The sequence below is a fragment of the Rhinoderma darwinii genome, chromosome 4, assembly GCF_050947455.1.
Source record: "Rhinoderma darwinii isolate aRhiDar2 chromosome 4, aRhiDar2.hap1, whole genome shotgun sequence".
Taxonomy (NCBI): domain Eukaryota; kingdom Metazoa; phylum Chordata; class Amphibia; order Anura; family Rhinodermatidae; genus Rhinoderma; species Rhinoderma darwinii.
The window spans coordinates 374,522,764-374,538,800 of NC_134690.1; the positions used below are offsets into that span (position 1 = coordinate 374,522,764).

Below are 16,037 nucleotides of genomic sequence, written 5' to 3' on the forward strand. Positions count from 1 at the left end.
AAACAGATGCTGTAAATGCAGTGTGAAAGCAGCCCTAATGGAATTTACGCAGTTTGGTTTGAGTCACAGAAATCGAAGAAAGGTAATCCTCTCTTTCTGTGAAGAATGTCATTCATAACAACAGAAAAACTATGCGTGAGAATCTGGGCAAAGGAAGCACAACCGTTAACTGTAGAAATTGGGAGTATCCCCAAGCTCATACCTCTGATCTATTTCACTGTATAGCCATACAGTGGTATATGTAAGAAATGAAAACTGTATGCCATGCAGCGTACTTTTTTTTTTACAGTGGCCCACGGTATAAGAAATTACAGTTATCCTAGACTCAGGGCTTAATAGGTGAACGCTAAAACGACAACGCTAATACAGAAATAATGCAGTGTATTCGCTAGGCAATCAAAACGATCCCAAGTATAAAAAATATATATATTTTTTTGTTATAGGAAATTACATATGCGCACACACACACACACACACACACACACACACGAATATAAATAAAAAAAAAATATATATATCTTCAGTGTAAAGAAGAACTAGGAGCCCTGGAAGTGATGATATGGCCGCCACAGAACCCTGATCTCAACTTCATGGAGTCTGCCTGGGATTACATGGAGACAGAAGGATTTGAGGTAGCGACATCCACAGAAGATCTGTGATTAGTTCTCCAAGAGTACCTAGAAGAATTGATGCTGTTTTGAAGGCAAAAGGGTGATCACACCAAATATTGATTTGATTTAGATTTATCTTCTGTTTATTCACCATTCATTTTGTTAATTGATAAACAAAAACTATTAACACTTCTATTCTTACTTTGCAGCATTATTCCATAATTGCCTAAAACTTTTGCACAGTACTTTTATAAATACACACAAATGTGATGTGTTGTGAGCTGGCTTGGTAGGTATACAAGGTGTACAGTGGAGCGACACACCGTGAAAATCAACCAGGGGGCTACCGGACGTGTGTCTAAAACAACAGTGTATGTATTGTCCCGCAGACTAAAGTCAACAGGTCATTTTTTATTTTTTTACTGCACAGCAAACGTCGAAAAATCAAAGCCCAGAAAAAAGCCACAATTGTGGTTGTTATTTTTATTAGATACATTAAATGATGCCATTAAAAAATAAATATAGTCTCGCAAGAAATAAGCCCTCATACGGCTGGGTCGACAGAAAAAAAATAAAATAAAAGTTATGGCTCTTGAGAAACAGGCAAGATAAAACGAAAATAAATTGCTGTCTACTTGCAGTCGCCAACAGATGGAGCTTAGTAGCTTACGGTAACTGTATTAATATGGAGTTCAACAGTATGCAGTAAGCTCCTTGTAGTCGTCACTCCAGATTGTAAGCATGTTATATTTTACATGTGTGTGTATGCAGGTGATTTGGGACTGCGTCTTTTCGGCAAATAATGCCTATTTATTCTATAAGTAAATGTTCTGCAATTTTCTATTATACTTTGTGTATTCATTTTGCACAGTTTGCTAATGACCGAGCTCTCTAGATTAGGTTGGGACCGTAGAGTATGCCTTGTATTAAAGGGACCACCATGCCTTATTACAGTACCTGACAATGTTACCAAACATGTCCACCGCTAGCTGATGGTGACACAAAACGGCCAGGTGGATGTCAATCAAGTCGGGGAGCGGGTTTAAAGACCAGAGTGCCTGACTCTTCCGGATATAATCAACGCCAAGATGACACTTCACTGGCAATTGACATACAGCACGCCCTGTTTTTAAAACTGATGTTTGGTAACATTGTCATACTCCGGATCGGTGGAGTTCCCCAGAGAGCAGAAAATAATCAGCAATCCTGAGGATCGGTGATAATTTATGATTTTGCAAATACCCCTTTAAAAAGAGTTTTTTCAGATTTGATAATTTTAGTTTCCTCTACTTGGAACTACATGTGTTTAAAGTGAACGCTCACCTTGAATATCATTGGTTTTTGTTTTTTTAAAAATCTAAATCGGTTCAAATGTCTGCCCTAAATATATCTTTATAGCGCTCAGAGCTCCAAATCATGAACCATAAATTTCATTAAAAATCCATCCTTCCATATTTTATTCTTTATTACACGTAGATCCATTTTAACCCTACCTGGACATACCGTATATTAATCTAGTGGTAAGGAACCATTAGTATAATGAGAGTAGCTTTAACTACAGATGAGGAGGGGTTTAGTGCACCCGTCTCTAAGCACATTGCCCATTACATAATATGGAACAGGTGGATTGCGCTATACAGTACAGTGGTTGAACCAATTCCAGCCACGTATTATGCAATGGGTAGCCGGAGCCTTATCCTCTGAACAGCAGGAGAAGGTTTAGTATCTCCCAGGAATTTCAGTCTTGGAAGACAGACCAGACTTCTTTTCTAGTTGCGTAGTAAGGCCCGAGGGAGGATCAAAAATCATTTGCAGGGAAAATGCTTGTGCACACACGCTGGTACTTGCTGGAGAGAGGCTGCTCTTTAACCCCTTCACAGTCTTGTAGATTAGTAATGACAAACCCGTTGTGCTGAAGTGCTTTTCATCTCAGCTAGGCCTAAACAGTCTATACCCAGAGACAGAGCAAGAGAAACGAAGCATGAAAAATACATGGATGCTCTACAATATGTCACAAAACCCCAAAATGTGAAATAACGTGGACAGAAAAGTTCGGCAGAAGTACATCGCCTAAAGAGATTTTATCATACAGACCTCCTTAAAGGGGTTGTCCCACCATAGGCACATATTTATCCACAGAATAGGTGACTAAGCGTTTGATCGCTGGGGTACCACCGCTGGGTCCCTTACCAATAATGAGAACGGGAGTTCCGAGTCTCCCGCTTGAACGAAGCAGTGATCACGCACGTGCTCTGCCGCTCCGTTCATTCTCTGCTGGAGATAGCCGACAGGTGATCTCATGAATGGAGGGGGTCCTAGGTTTGGGACGTCCGGCGATTAAACACTTATCACCTATCCACGGGATAGGTGATAAGTGGGATAACCCCTTTAAGGGTGTATACTCACATGGCAGTGAGAAATGTCCAGTTTACTTTGGATTTACTTCTATGTTTTTGTCTATGTAAACCTTAGAGCGCTTATTTTTTTCTTTTAACAAAACAATGTATTAGAGGATTTGAGACAACTTTTGAATAGTTTTTTTTATTAAAAACGGTTTTACTTTTTGAGATACAGCTTCTATGTTTCCTGGATACATAAAAGCTGTATCTTTAAAAAGTAAAACATTTTTTTTAAAACCATATAGACTTATTACGGATATCACTCCTCCTGCGCAATTTTGAGAACATTCTAGACAATTGATCGTAGTGAAATTCTTTAATATAAATTGTAAAGTGGTTCGAAAACGTACAACTACAGCATAGACCATTATAAAACAAAATCTCAAGGTCTCTTAATGAAACCGAATAATAAAAACACGTAGTTGAAATCTCAGGGAAAAAGGAAAGAAGAAGCGGGATAATACGAATCTGAATGATCGGCTCCTAAAAGTTGAGTTTTTTTCTTTAAAGAGGTATTCCTATCCGAGACATTTATGGCATAGTTCTTTCTCTGGGACATATCGGCACAACGTGGGACCCCTGATCGGCATTCAAGAGAAAAGTGCTGTTTTCTATGCCTTCGTTTATAGGGGTTGTGAAACACTCGTCTGTTTCCGTGTTCTCGCAATAAATGAGAGTCCAGAGTGGAACCCCCACCTATCGGAAATTTATGGCAAACACTGTTCTATATACCATAAATATATCAGATGGGAATACCCTTTAAGTTTTATTGTGCACACGAGAGTGGGGAAGAAAGGAAAGAGTGACCCGGAGCCTAAGAGAATAATTGCGTGACTTTGTCACTGTTTTGCCACAATTACTAAAATCATGGCACATAAAACACAACAAAACCATGAAAAAACCTCATGTAAATGTACCCTCAGATATAGCACAACATCTGCCCAAATACAGCTCAGGGGAACGTAGACAAGCACAAAGGTTGAAAGTACTAAACCAAATAATCCCTTATCACTAAATAAAGTAACTTGATAAATATTGGCATAGAGAACAGGCAAATGAATTAAAGTGATACTCCACCCAAGGAGTTGTCAATCGCCTATATAGTTACTCAGCTGCTCGTCTACAGGAAAACACTATAGAATTATGTTAGTAAAACGTTTTGTATTTGTCACTTCAAACTGGGTCACATGCTGTGAAAGTTAGAGGAGGATGGCTGTACATACAGGTCACTATGCTGGAATAACTCTTGTGACCGTGCGCGAAACTAATTGCAATATGGAATCATATTTAGCATGGTACGGTGGTACGTATGGCACTTCCACCGTATTGGGTCTCTGTACTACACGTATCCCGAATTTAGTCAGTGCAAGGGGCATAAAGCCATGTTCATACGTTGTGTTGTATTAGTACACATGATTTTGCCGCTTTTGCATGGTAAGGTTCTGGTAAGCCCTAATTCACACGGAGGAATTCGCAGGCAGAAAAAACCTGCCTCCAAATTCCTTTAGGAATTTTGAGGCAGATTTTGACCTGCCTGCACTGTCTTGCCACGGTTTTCACTGCATTTCTCGCCCGTGGCCATTGAGAGCCGTGGGCAAAAAGCACTTTCTCTGCCTCCCTTTGATTTCAGTGGGAGGTCAAAGGTGGAATCGAGGCAAGAAAGAATATGGCACTTCTTTTTTCCACGAGCGGCTAAAAGCCGTCGCGGAAATAAAACGCCTCCTGCTCCCATTGAAATCAATGGGAGGCAGCTTCAAACGTTTTTTTGGCTCCAATCCCAACGTGGTTTCCGCATCAAAAAACTCTGTGTGAACTGGCCCTAAATGTTCCACAAACTTCTATGATAAAACAGAGATCGCGGCATCACATGCATCAATTAGAAATCAATGTGGAAGAACCGCAGCAAAACACAGACAAATAGAACAAGCGTTAAGAAAAATAAAAAATAAATACATATTTAGGTATAATCCATATATGTTTTTTATTAAAGTTTTTGTAAAGAAACATTTTACAAATTATATAAACAATGTCGGCCAATAAAATATGAAATGCCATTAGCAAAGACCTTGTCTGCACATTATTCATGGTTGGAGAATCATACATAAAATCTGTCCGGAGCTAATAAAACATATCCAGTCACATATATTATAATATATATATATATATATATATATATATATACACACACACACACACATATATATTATACATACATACACACAATTACATAGCAATACATAAAAAAACCGAAACTGTACAGTGACTCTGATGGTGGTAATGTCGAATACGTTAATAAACCACCTTGAATGAAAATGGCGAAGCATAGAAATCTGTTTAAGCCCATAGGTTCGCTTAATAATTACACCTATCCTACCGGAACGGGCTTATTAGCACCGAAAATAATCTGTCAAATACAGTATACCCAGGTGGTCACCAGAGGACTAAACGCTGATAGCCTAGACAGAACGAAGAAATTACATAAAAGAAAGGAGGGGAAAAAAAGGGGTGGAATAAAAGGGAAAATGGGGAAACTAAACGAAGGCCCTCCACGCGGAGGTAAAATGTTAAGGAGTTGAGAAATTCAATGCTTTTCAGTCAAGAAATCAGCAAACTCCTGAGAATCCATGAAGACTCTCCAAGGATCCAAAATTGTTGTAAACGCAGCAGTATGATTATATGCCTCCGCTAACTGTTCTTCCATTCACATGAGGCGATTCCATCCTGGCCCCCCATTTACAGAGAGCGGGTACCTCAACAGATTTCCAATATCATGGAATCTCCATCCTAGCTGCTGTCAGGAGGTATCTCAATATGCTAAAAAAATCTAACAAAAAAATAAATAAAAACCAGGTAACCGAGATAATAGAGTGATCTGAGGCTTGAGAATTTCAAGTTTGCTAAAGTATGCATGGTAAATGTGGGAAATTTGATCCCACAAGTGTTTGAATCCTGGGCGTCCCCCACCAAATATACAGCATGGTGCCCCTCTCTGCATTACATCGCCAACAGGAATCAAACATCGGGATGCGATGAATCTTTGCTGGACAATAACACCTTGATGCGATTCCGTAGTTTTATTCCTTCACCTGCGGTGCCGATATAATGCCATACACAAAGGCACGACTTTTCAAAATATCCGTGTGCCTCAAAGTAACATTGAGATCCGTCTCCCACTCACTGAAAAACAGGGTTCTTCCTCAAGTAGGCGAAGTTCACATTTCCATTAGTATAAGTTTACCTCTCTTCCTTCAGAGGAAGAGAGGATTAAAAAAAAAATAAAACTGAAAGCAACGGCTCCGTTAGAATTACCATTGATTTCAATGGTAATTCTTTTGTTTCAGTTGCTTTCAGTTTGTCGCTAGGTTTTCGTTTACCAACGGTAGTGTGAAAGAAGCCTAAAAGCACTGCAATAAGAGCCGATACACTCTGAATACATCTAAAAAAATGCAATTTGTAAAAATAAAAATCACAAATCCCGTTCACGTTAAAATTTTACATTTCCACTTCGAAAAAAAAAAAAAGCTGCCGGAAAGCAGCAACGAACTGCCAAATGTGACTTTGCATAAGGACTTGCTCAGAGCAGTGACAAGATGTTACGTTCTGTTCACACTATGCAATAAATAACATCTGGATAGACAAGAAGCAAAACAACAGGATCTTCAATTTAAAAATGATTTTTTTTGGCTGAGGCTCCGAAACGTCTTCACCTGTTTCCTGACTCTTTGTATGACCCGTTGGGCATAGGGCCAAAATATTTTTATAATGCACACCCCATCCTGACTGAAAGCATGTGCAGAGGAAGTGAGAGACAGATGACATATGAAGGCTCTGTGATGTTTCCATGCTGATGATATGACGCATACCACGAGTATAGGGATAACACAGGGACAAGTAAACTAAACATCAGATATCGCAAGGAAATCATTAGTGGATCAGAATATTTACTTATAAAATGTTTATTCCTCCTCAGAGACGTCCACATATCAAGACAAGAACACTCAATGTCTCATGTTAATATTACTAGTCAGGGATATAACAATGTGCTCCTTAAAGGGACACGAACGCTAGAAATCAATGAGGGAAACTTAGGAGGGATCGGGAAGCGTAGTGATCTTTATGAGGCCCTTTTCACATGAGGCCTATGTTTCATATTCACCGGAAAAGCATATACGATAAATGTTGGCTGTAACAGTGGCACCCGTCACCCAAAGGCTATTATGGTATCTGTTTCATGGATATGTCATGAACTCCCATGACCTTTTCATGACTTATACTTTAAAAAGAGATCATAACCTATGGGAGATGGATGGAACCGTTAGGCACCTGTCACACATAGGCTATTATAGCATTGGTTTAACGTATAGGTCATGAAACGTTAATGAAGTATACGTTTAACGTATGCCTGTGACGGATGCCATACAGTTGCATCCATCACCCATAGACTCCTATATTAAACACCCAACTAGTGCACAGTATAGGTTTTTGGTGGAATACTATTATATGGTGGCCCGACGCAGGCCAAAAGCACATTATTTTGGACTCTGTAAAGCTAATGTTCTCCTATGGACATGTTTAGCGTGTAGGTCATGAGAAATTTAATGTTTAAGGCTTTGTTCACATATGCGTCAGGCTTCCGTCCATGGGTTCCGTTAGACCTTTCGGTCAGGGGTACCCATGAATGGAAACCATAGCTGTCTGTACTTCATAACTCCTTATTTTTATGCCTATGTTGCGGTTTGAGGCCTTGTTTTTTGCAGGACAAAAATTGTACATATAAAGTTAACATTTAATTAGAATGGTAAAATGCCTGAAAAAAGCAATTTTGCCATAATTTTCAAATTTAAATAATATTTTTTTTAGTCCCATTAGGGGATTAAACATTTTAGGAGCCCGGCTTTCTGAACTATGTTGGATCCAGGAAAAGCGGGCAACATACGGTCTGTATCTCACACACCGAACACAGCCGTGTGAATTAACCACATCTTTTCCTTAACACATAAACCCAATGGTGCCCATTATAATCATTATAGTAAGTGATCCCATCAAGTACCTCGCTCACAGTCATAATAAGCGAGGTACATAATGAGGTTAAATACTATTAGGCTTCCCACACACGAGCGAGTTCGGTCCGTGATATACGGACCGTACGTCAGCAGTATTTCCCGGACCGAACGCAGTGCAGGGAGGAACGCTACTAGCATCATAGTTATATACGATGCCAGGAGTTCCTGCCTCGCTGCCGGACAACGGTCCCATACTGTAATCATGTTTTCAGCATGGGACAATTTTCCCGTTTGGCATCAAATAATTCTTAATTTAAAAGCTATGTCCATCTTCACAATAATATTTATGTTACCAATGCATTAAACGCATAAAATGACGCAAGTTTGCAAATGGTAATGTTTAAAAATATCCTACCACTGTGTCTACAGCTTCTAAGTCAACCTATGCGTCTCCATAGTAACAGACTACAAACAATCCCTGTAGTAGTCTGATCCTGAAGTCATACTCCCTTCTATCTGTCCCCTACTTTTTGCTAGCATACATTTAGTATGTTGGAAAGAAGGTTACAGCTGGAAGGGGAGTATTGCTGCAGGATTCGGCTACACATGGCTCATTTGTAATTTGCAGCCATGAAGACCCATAGCTCTGCACAGAAGCTGTAGACGCAAACGGTAGGAAAATTATAAATCAAAACCATTTGAAAAGTTTTTTCATTTTAGATACATTGTAGCAATAATAATAAAAAACAAACAAAAACGAAATAAATAAAAAAGGTTTGCAATAGGGGACCTAGCCTTTAACATTCGCAAAAAAGAAATAAATCGCAAATTCCCACACACTGATAAGACAGAAAAAAAACAACGTATTTAGGCTGCGTTCACATCAGCGTCGGGCTTCCGTTGAGTCGACTGCGCTAATGTTTCCGCTAAGAAACCGGAAACCTTAGGTAACGGAAACCAATTGCAAGGGAAGAATTACCATTGAAATCAACGGTAATGCAAACGGAAGCTATGGTTTCTGTTTGGTTTTCTGTTCAGGGTTTCTTCCGATGGAAAGGCCAAACGGAACCTTTAAACGGAAGGCTGACGCTGATGTGCACAGGCCCTTACTGATTGTGAAGAAACGCTATCAAAATAACAGAATTAAATTTTTTTAACGTACCAAGCAGTGTATGTTACTTCCCGTATTTGCCAACCGGTTGTCTAAATAATGATAAACATGACTTCATAATTTTACGATAAGTGACAGGTTGGCATTGTGGCACAGTGATAGAACTTCTTCCTTGTAGCATGGAATTTGTCCTTCCTGATCTTACTAAGAACTTGTTCCCCTTTGCTGTGAAGACGTAACCCTAACTCTGAACTAGCAAAGAAAAATTACATCTAGGCATCATGCACATGGCAGTTTTAGAATATATTCACGTTAAGAATTTGATGTGGATTTCAAAATCAGCATTAGGCCTTATTTACACGAGCGTAATATACGCGCGTGCGACGCGCGTGCTTTTCACGCGTGTCGTACGCACCTATATTAGTCTATGGGGCAGTGCAGACAGTGTGTGAATTTTGCGCAGCGCGAGTGCGTTGCGTAAAACTCACGACATGTCCTATCTTTGTGCGCTGTTCACGCATCACTCACCCATTGAAGTCAATGGGTGCGTGAAAACCATGCATGCCGTGCGAACTGCGTGATTCGCGCAACAGCTGTCAAACTCTGAATGTAAACAGAAAAGCACCACGTGCTTTTCTGTTTACAAACATCCAAACGGAGTGTCATAATGATGGCGGCACCATACAGCAGCACAAGGATGTTTTATGGATTCGTAATATAGAACTGTAGGGACTCCATGTGTCACCATACAGTGGACCGCGTGACCTTAGTTAGTGTTTGCCAGCAGCTTTGGTCATGAAATCCTGGCCACAGGCCATCTGGGTAGCTATTTACCTCTTGAATTACTCTATCATAGGAGTAGTGTAGTCCCAATCCACATCTGTTGAAGTGTAAATGTCCCAGTTTATTTTTACAGTAGACTACAGCGCTTTGCTGCAGCCTCTTAGATCTTGGTAAAGGTAGGGCCACCACTGGTCAGATATCCACTAATCAGGCACTGATAGCAGATCTATTCATATGTTACCAATGCTAGGTGGGACAACCCCTGTCCAAATGCCCTATTAGGGAATATTGACGTCATAGAGGAAGGTTCCCTACTTGGGAGCCCTCTATGTGCCAGAACAGAGAGCCGCTGGCTGACCTGGCGCATTCTTGCATTGCATCGATGGCCATTCATTTGAATGGCCAGCATGTTATGCTACATTTCCCCTGCAGCGAAAATGTGTGGGTGCCCGTAGCTCCCCCCCGGGAATAACAGCGGATTGCAGAAAAGCCGCATCCATGGCAATCAGCATCGTTTTTGTTTTGCTGTTTTTTTTTTTAAGCAGCTGGCAACACCTTTATAGATGGAAAAGTATTTTATGGACTACAATAAAATACTAAACATCACATATAACATATCTCCCTTTAAAATTAAAGGCACAATCACTGTGATCCAGCAAGAACATTTTCCTACAAGATCTGAAATATTTATGAGCTAGAAAGATGTGTCAGGACTAATTATTCAGCTGAATGGAGGGTGGCTGACTGTGGAAGAAGCAGCGACACAGGCTCAAATTTCCCTTGTAAGGCCTTGTTCACACAGTGCAGATTTTGCATGTATTTTTTAATCCAAAACCAGGAATGGAATCTAAATAGAAGACATATATAAAAGGAGGGCCTTATACGGTCGCCTCTCCTAGATCCAATTCTGGTTTTGGCTAAAATAAATAAAAACATTTTTTTTAAAAATGCACGCAAAATCTGCAGCAAACCTACAATGTGTGAACAAAGCCTAACAAGACTGGCACATACGCAGACATCTGTAAGTTAATACAAACTACGTATTCTGTTTCTGTGTATTATCCTGTTGTATTGCATGTTTTGTCATGGTTTCTAATGGGAGACCTAAAACATGCTGGTGTATCATAGAGCTTCAAAATACATAGATAAACAAAAACACACCTCTTGCGTACAAGCCACAAGTAGTCAAACAGTGGTCACTCATACAAAAAGTCAAGTTGTTAATAGGCAACCTAAAGTACCACAGCCTGCCGAGTACGCCAAGGCTTCATTCATACGTATGTCTCCGGTTTCTCAGATTTAAGCCCTTAGTGTTGCGGTCAATCAAACTCTCCCTCTGTGGGGAATCATGAGAGTAAAGCAGTCACCAATATGCGAGAAATTCCTCCTAATCCAGGAAGGGAGAAAAAATAAAATAAAAATAGGTAAAAAAAAAAAAAAAAGAAGAAGAAGGACACAGATCGTATACAGATGCATCCCTTTTGTTCATAAGGAAAAAAAATTAAATAAAGTTACAAAGGCATTCCCGTCATCATGTTTTACATGGAGGATAAACAAGATGGCAACATAGCCTTTAGCGGACCATACACAAGAAAATTTGGATGGCCAAAAAGGCTGATTTAGACCATTTTCTGCCGACCGGCGGCGCCTTTTCGTCACAGAAACGATACCAAACATCATATCTGCATACCATCAATAAAAGCCGGACCAGGCCTCAGAGATCGCAGCGATTTGTTGTTTTAACTCATGGCATGGTCATCCAGTACTACAACCTCCACAGAGGGACCATGAAAGACAGGTCGTTCAGAAAAAGTCTAGTGTATGACCAGATTTAGCCTTTATCAGTCATGATTGATTAAAGACTTACGCAGCCAAAATATTGTCTCACTGGGTGAATAAATACCACAGAAACCACAACTCGTGTGTGCTGCCTACATCTCTACAGTTGTGCTTTGCATTTTGGGAACCTTGGACTATCCTATTGAAGGCTTTAGGCCTCATTCACATCTGCGTTGGCGGCTCCGTTAGGGGCCTCTCTCAGATCTGTCAGAGATCTGCTGCGCTATTGTCACTGGTAAAACCACGGACACCGCCAACGGAAAGACGACTGAACCCATTAAAGTCAATGCGGACCGTTAGCCGCCGGTGGTATCCGTTGTGCACCGGAACCGTTGCTTCCATTATTTCCTTGTTCTGCTCCTCTGACAGAGCAGAACAACTGAATGACTACGCTAATGTGAACAGGGCCCCATCATTTTTGCAGTTCAATGCAACATTTAGATTTTTTTTGTTATAAGTCCAATACTTTTAGAAACAGAACATTGTGTTCTCCCTCAGGGGAGGCCATACATTTATTTTTCTATTATTAACAACAACCCAGTTGGCGTGTTTTTTTCCCCCCATATCATACTCCATCTTTGTACATATTAACGGTGTGCCAATATGTGCCAACATCAAACACTAGCAGCAAGCAGGAGATATCAATCATGAGGAGACAGATAGCATTTAGTGCTGCTAATGGTTGGATGCATGTAATGCCGGATTACTTTGCAGGTCATTATGTAGTTTTTAATGACACAGTTACATTTCTTTAACCCATTAGCATTAATGGAATCTGACGGGGGGCACATTTTGCAAATGTTTTATCAGAGGAGTCTCAGAATTGGTCACCTCTAAAATGTTGGTTTACGGAGCGGTTTGGAGCTGTAAGCAAGTACAAGACTACCGTTTTATCGAGACCTGTGGTGGATTTCAGCTATAATAAATATAGTGGTCGAACTTCTACACCGAGACCTAGACACTAAAGTATAAAACTATTTTTGATAGTATTATTTTTGCCTTTACATACTTTCTCCAGGTCTCCTAATAAAGGCCGTCTCTACAACTGGCGAACTCCCACAGGAATTACTCAAGTCAACAAAATAGATCAGATGCGCTTGTCCCCGGAAACCATGTTTACTGTGTAATTCAATGAGCTACAAAGCGAGCACTTGTGGTTCAATAACAATTAACGAATGCAACAGAAATACTGTCTGAATAATGGGACTATTTCCTCAGGTTCAGGTCATAGTTTGGGTGATCAAGAAGAATTGATCATTGACAAAGTGCCAGATGTCTCCAGTGCAGGACACAACAGTCTGATATCCTTTCAATGGACTCGCCCAAAGTATGTACTGTTCTAAAACAAAATTGAATTTTCTGCACACAGTACTTCTTTCTTTGCATGATCGAATTAAAATGTTTAATTTACAAAGGGAAAAAAACACTTCTAACATCTGGGAGGAAAAAAAAATGTCAGCAAGTTCTGTCCAGTAAGCAAGACCTCCTTTGGCCTGCTGTTCTCCAATCTCTTACACAGCAAGATCAGAAATTTTCAAGAGTACAGAGGACTGAGAATAACCTAACTCAGCGGTCTCAGCTCTGTTCATATCTGCACATCACACAGCGTTTAGTCAGATCGGTCATAAGATCCCAGTGGCGCCAGACAGACCCCAATGACTTAAGGTGCCCGTAGACCGGAAATGACCAGGACTTGTAGTGACTTAGGCTTCGTGAACACGACTAATTTTTTTTGTCCGTGTGCTATCCGCAAGCCCTCAAAAACTCTGGACAAGTAATTTTACGGTCCGGATATGCGGCTTCACAAACTGGTGACATAAATTTTTTTTGTTAAGGATCCGTGAATCCTGATGATGCACGACAAAAGTCTTTCTGTGGACAAATGGACTGCAAGGGATCCGTAGTTTTGCGGCCTGCAAAATCGCTACAGTTGTGTGCATTAGGCCATTCTCTTCACTGAAAATAAATGGCGAGCGTGCATCTGTATAGGAGAGTCATGAGGAATAATGTTCGGCTAACAGCCATTGTCAGGCGAAAACAGCTTCTGAATTTCAGACATTTTTGCAAGTGCAGGCGTTATTCCAGGCGTCCATTACGGACGTAATTGGAGCGGTTTTTCAATGGAGTCAATGAATAACGGTTCCAATTACATCCCAAGAAGTGACATGCACTTCTTTGAGGCGGCCGTCATTTACGCGCCGTCTTTTGACAGCGGCGCGTAAAAAAAAAGCCTGTCTGCACAGAACACCGTAAGACCCATTGAATTCAATGGGCAGATGTTTGCCGACGGTTTTGAGCCGAATGACCTATCTAATGACCTATCCACAGGATACGTCATCAGAATAAAAAACAAATAGCCCTAAGGCCCCATGTACGAGACCGTATTTTTTCCCTCCCGTAAATACTGGCGTAAATACGGCTCCGTTGTCCCCCGTATTTACGGACCCGTTTTCTCTGCTTCTCTTTATTCATAAATTCAAATTAGGCATGAGCCTGCAGACAGGGGAATCCCCCGACGTCGCCTAGCAAGTAATTACGGGTGCACACACATAGCCACCCGTAATTACGGCCTGAAATAGGACATGTTCTATATTTTTCAACGACCCGGGCACCTTCCTGTAAGCAAACAGGAAGGTACCCGTGGCCAATAGAAGTCTATGGGCCCGTAATTACGGGCGTGTGTATGGGGCCTAAACCTGGACAACCCCTTTAAAGAGATCCTTTCACCTGCCCATACGTGTGCAGCTGAGTGCAACATGTAATAGGCAGGGCTGCACAAACCCTAGGGGACTTTACATTTTTTTCCTATCTTTCTCCGTTATTTACATATTGGTGCCGTTATATTTGGCACCCGATATGTAAATAAGCCCCTGAATTGTCAATGGGGCGTCTCTATCTAACTAAATGGCAAGGGGGCGTCCAATCAGCTACGGACAGTGTCAGGGCGACTTGCGCTGTGTTCTCACCCGCGAGAACACACACAGAGAGAGTGCTCTCTGCAGAACCACCAGCCTGTGTGTGTGCTCTCGCGGGAGGGAACACAGCACAAGCCGCCCTCACACTGTCCGTAGCGGATTGGACAGTGTCAGAGCGAAGACATCACGCCCCCTTGTCATTTAGTTAGATAGAAACGCCCCATTGACGGTTCAGGGGCTTATTTACATATCGGGCGCCAAATATAACGGCACTGATATGTAAATAACGGAGGAAGATACGAAAAAAAATGCTGCACACGTATGGGCAGGGAAAGGTTCTCTTTAAGGGGCAACTACAATGGGTCGAATCAAGAGTTTTGTTATATATGACCACCACCAGAACATCACATATAAAATAAATCCAATCATCAACTCAGGCTGTTCCACTCATAACATGAAAGCCTAATGCTATGGATTTGCAAGCATAAGGCTGTAAAGAAAGCCTTAAAAGAGACACTAAATATTAAGCATTACTCGTTTACCACGTACCAGGAAAAACGTCTCGACCTCACAAAAATCTAGTGCATGACTCTTCCAAGCTTTAGCAATGCTTTGCTTTATAGCCAAAAATGTGAAGAGATAAAGATTTGGACAGACGCAAGGATAATGGGGATATAACTTAACGATGAGGCTTATCAGGGGGTTTTAGTGAGACTGTAAGCAGTAAGAAAAAATGCATAAAATGGATTTAGCCATTTTGGCTTTGGCAGATCTGGACCCTCTGGCTTGATTTTCCGCTTTTACAACCTTGATGATCTGCCATTTGGAGAGGGACACACACAAGTAGGCCGAGTTCGCACGATTTGTTGCGGATTTGCAATGGACATTTTACTCTTTGCAATGCAAAAGGGTGAGCTGCGAGTCAAATCTGCGACGTATAATCTCAGTCGTAGTCTCTAGTTTCCTGCCTTACATAAGTCCTACAGTGGTATACATTTTTTAGTATATATTTTTTTGATAGAAGATACACAATGACGGAAAGAAACAATTTTTTTATCATTCGTGAAACTTAACTTGTTTTAGGTATGCAATGGTTTAGGTAAACTGTAGTGTTTCTTTATTAGGCGGATTATTTAATCTTTTGTTGCGACAAACATTCAGTCGACTGCGCTATTCGTTCCGTCAAGAACGGAATCCTGTCACGACGGTGATTGATATCAATGTTGAGGGAAACGGAAGCTTAGGTTTCCGTCTGCTTTCCGCTGAGGGGGTTAACCCGACGGAAACCTCCGATGGAACACAGACGGTGATGTGAACAGGCCCTTATATTTATATATTTTAGTTGCATTTAGGCAAGAAATAAAAATGGCGAAAGT

General features: G+C 40.8%; 1 protein-coding gene across 8 annotated transcripts in view; it reads right to left on the reverse strand.

The window, feature by feature from the left end:
• The window catches only part of EHBP1 (EH domain binding protein 1), a 300,325-nt gene that overhangs the window by 272,154 nt on the left and 12,134 nt on the right, over nt 1–16,037 (reverse strand). The window lies entirely within an intron of this gene.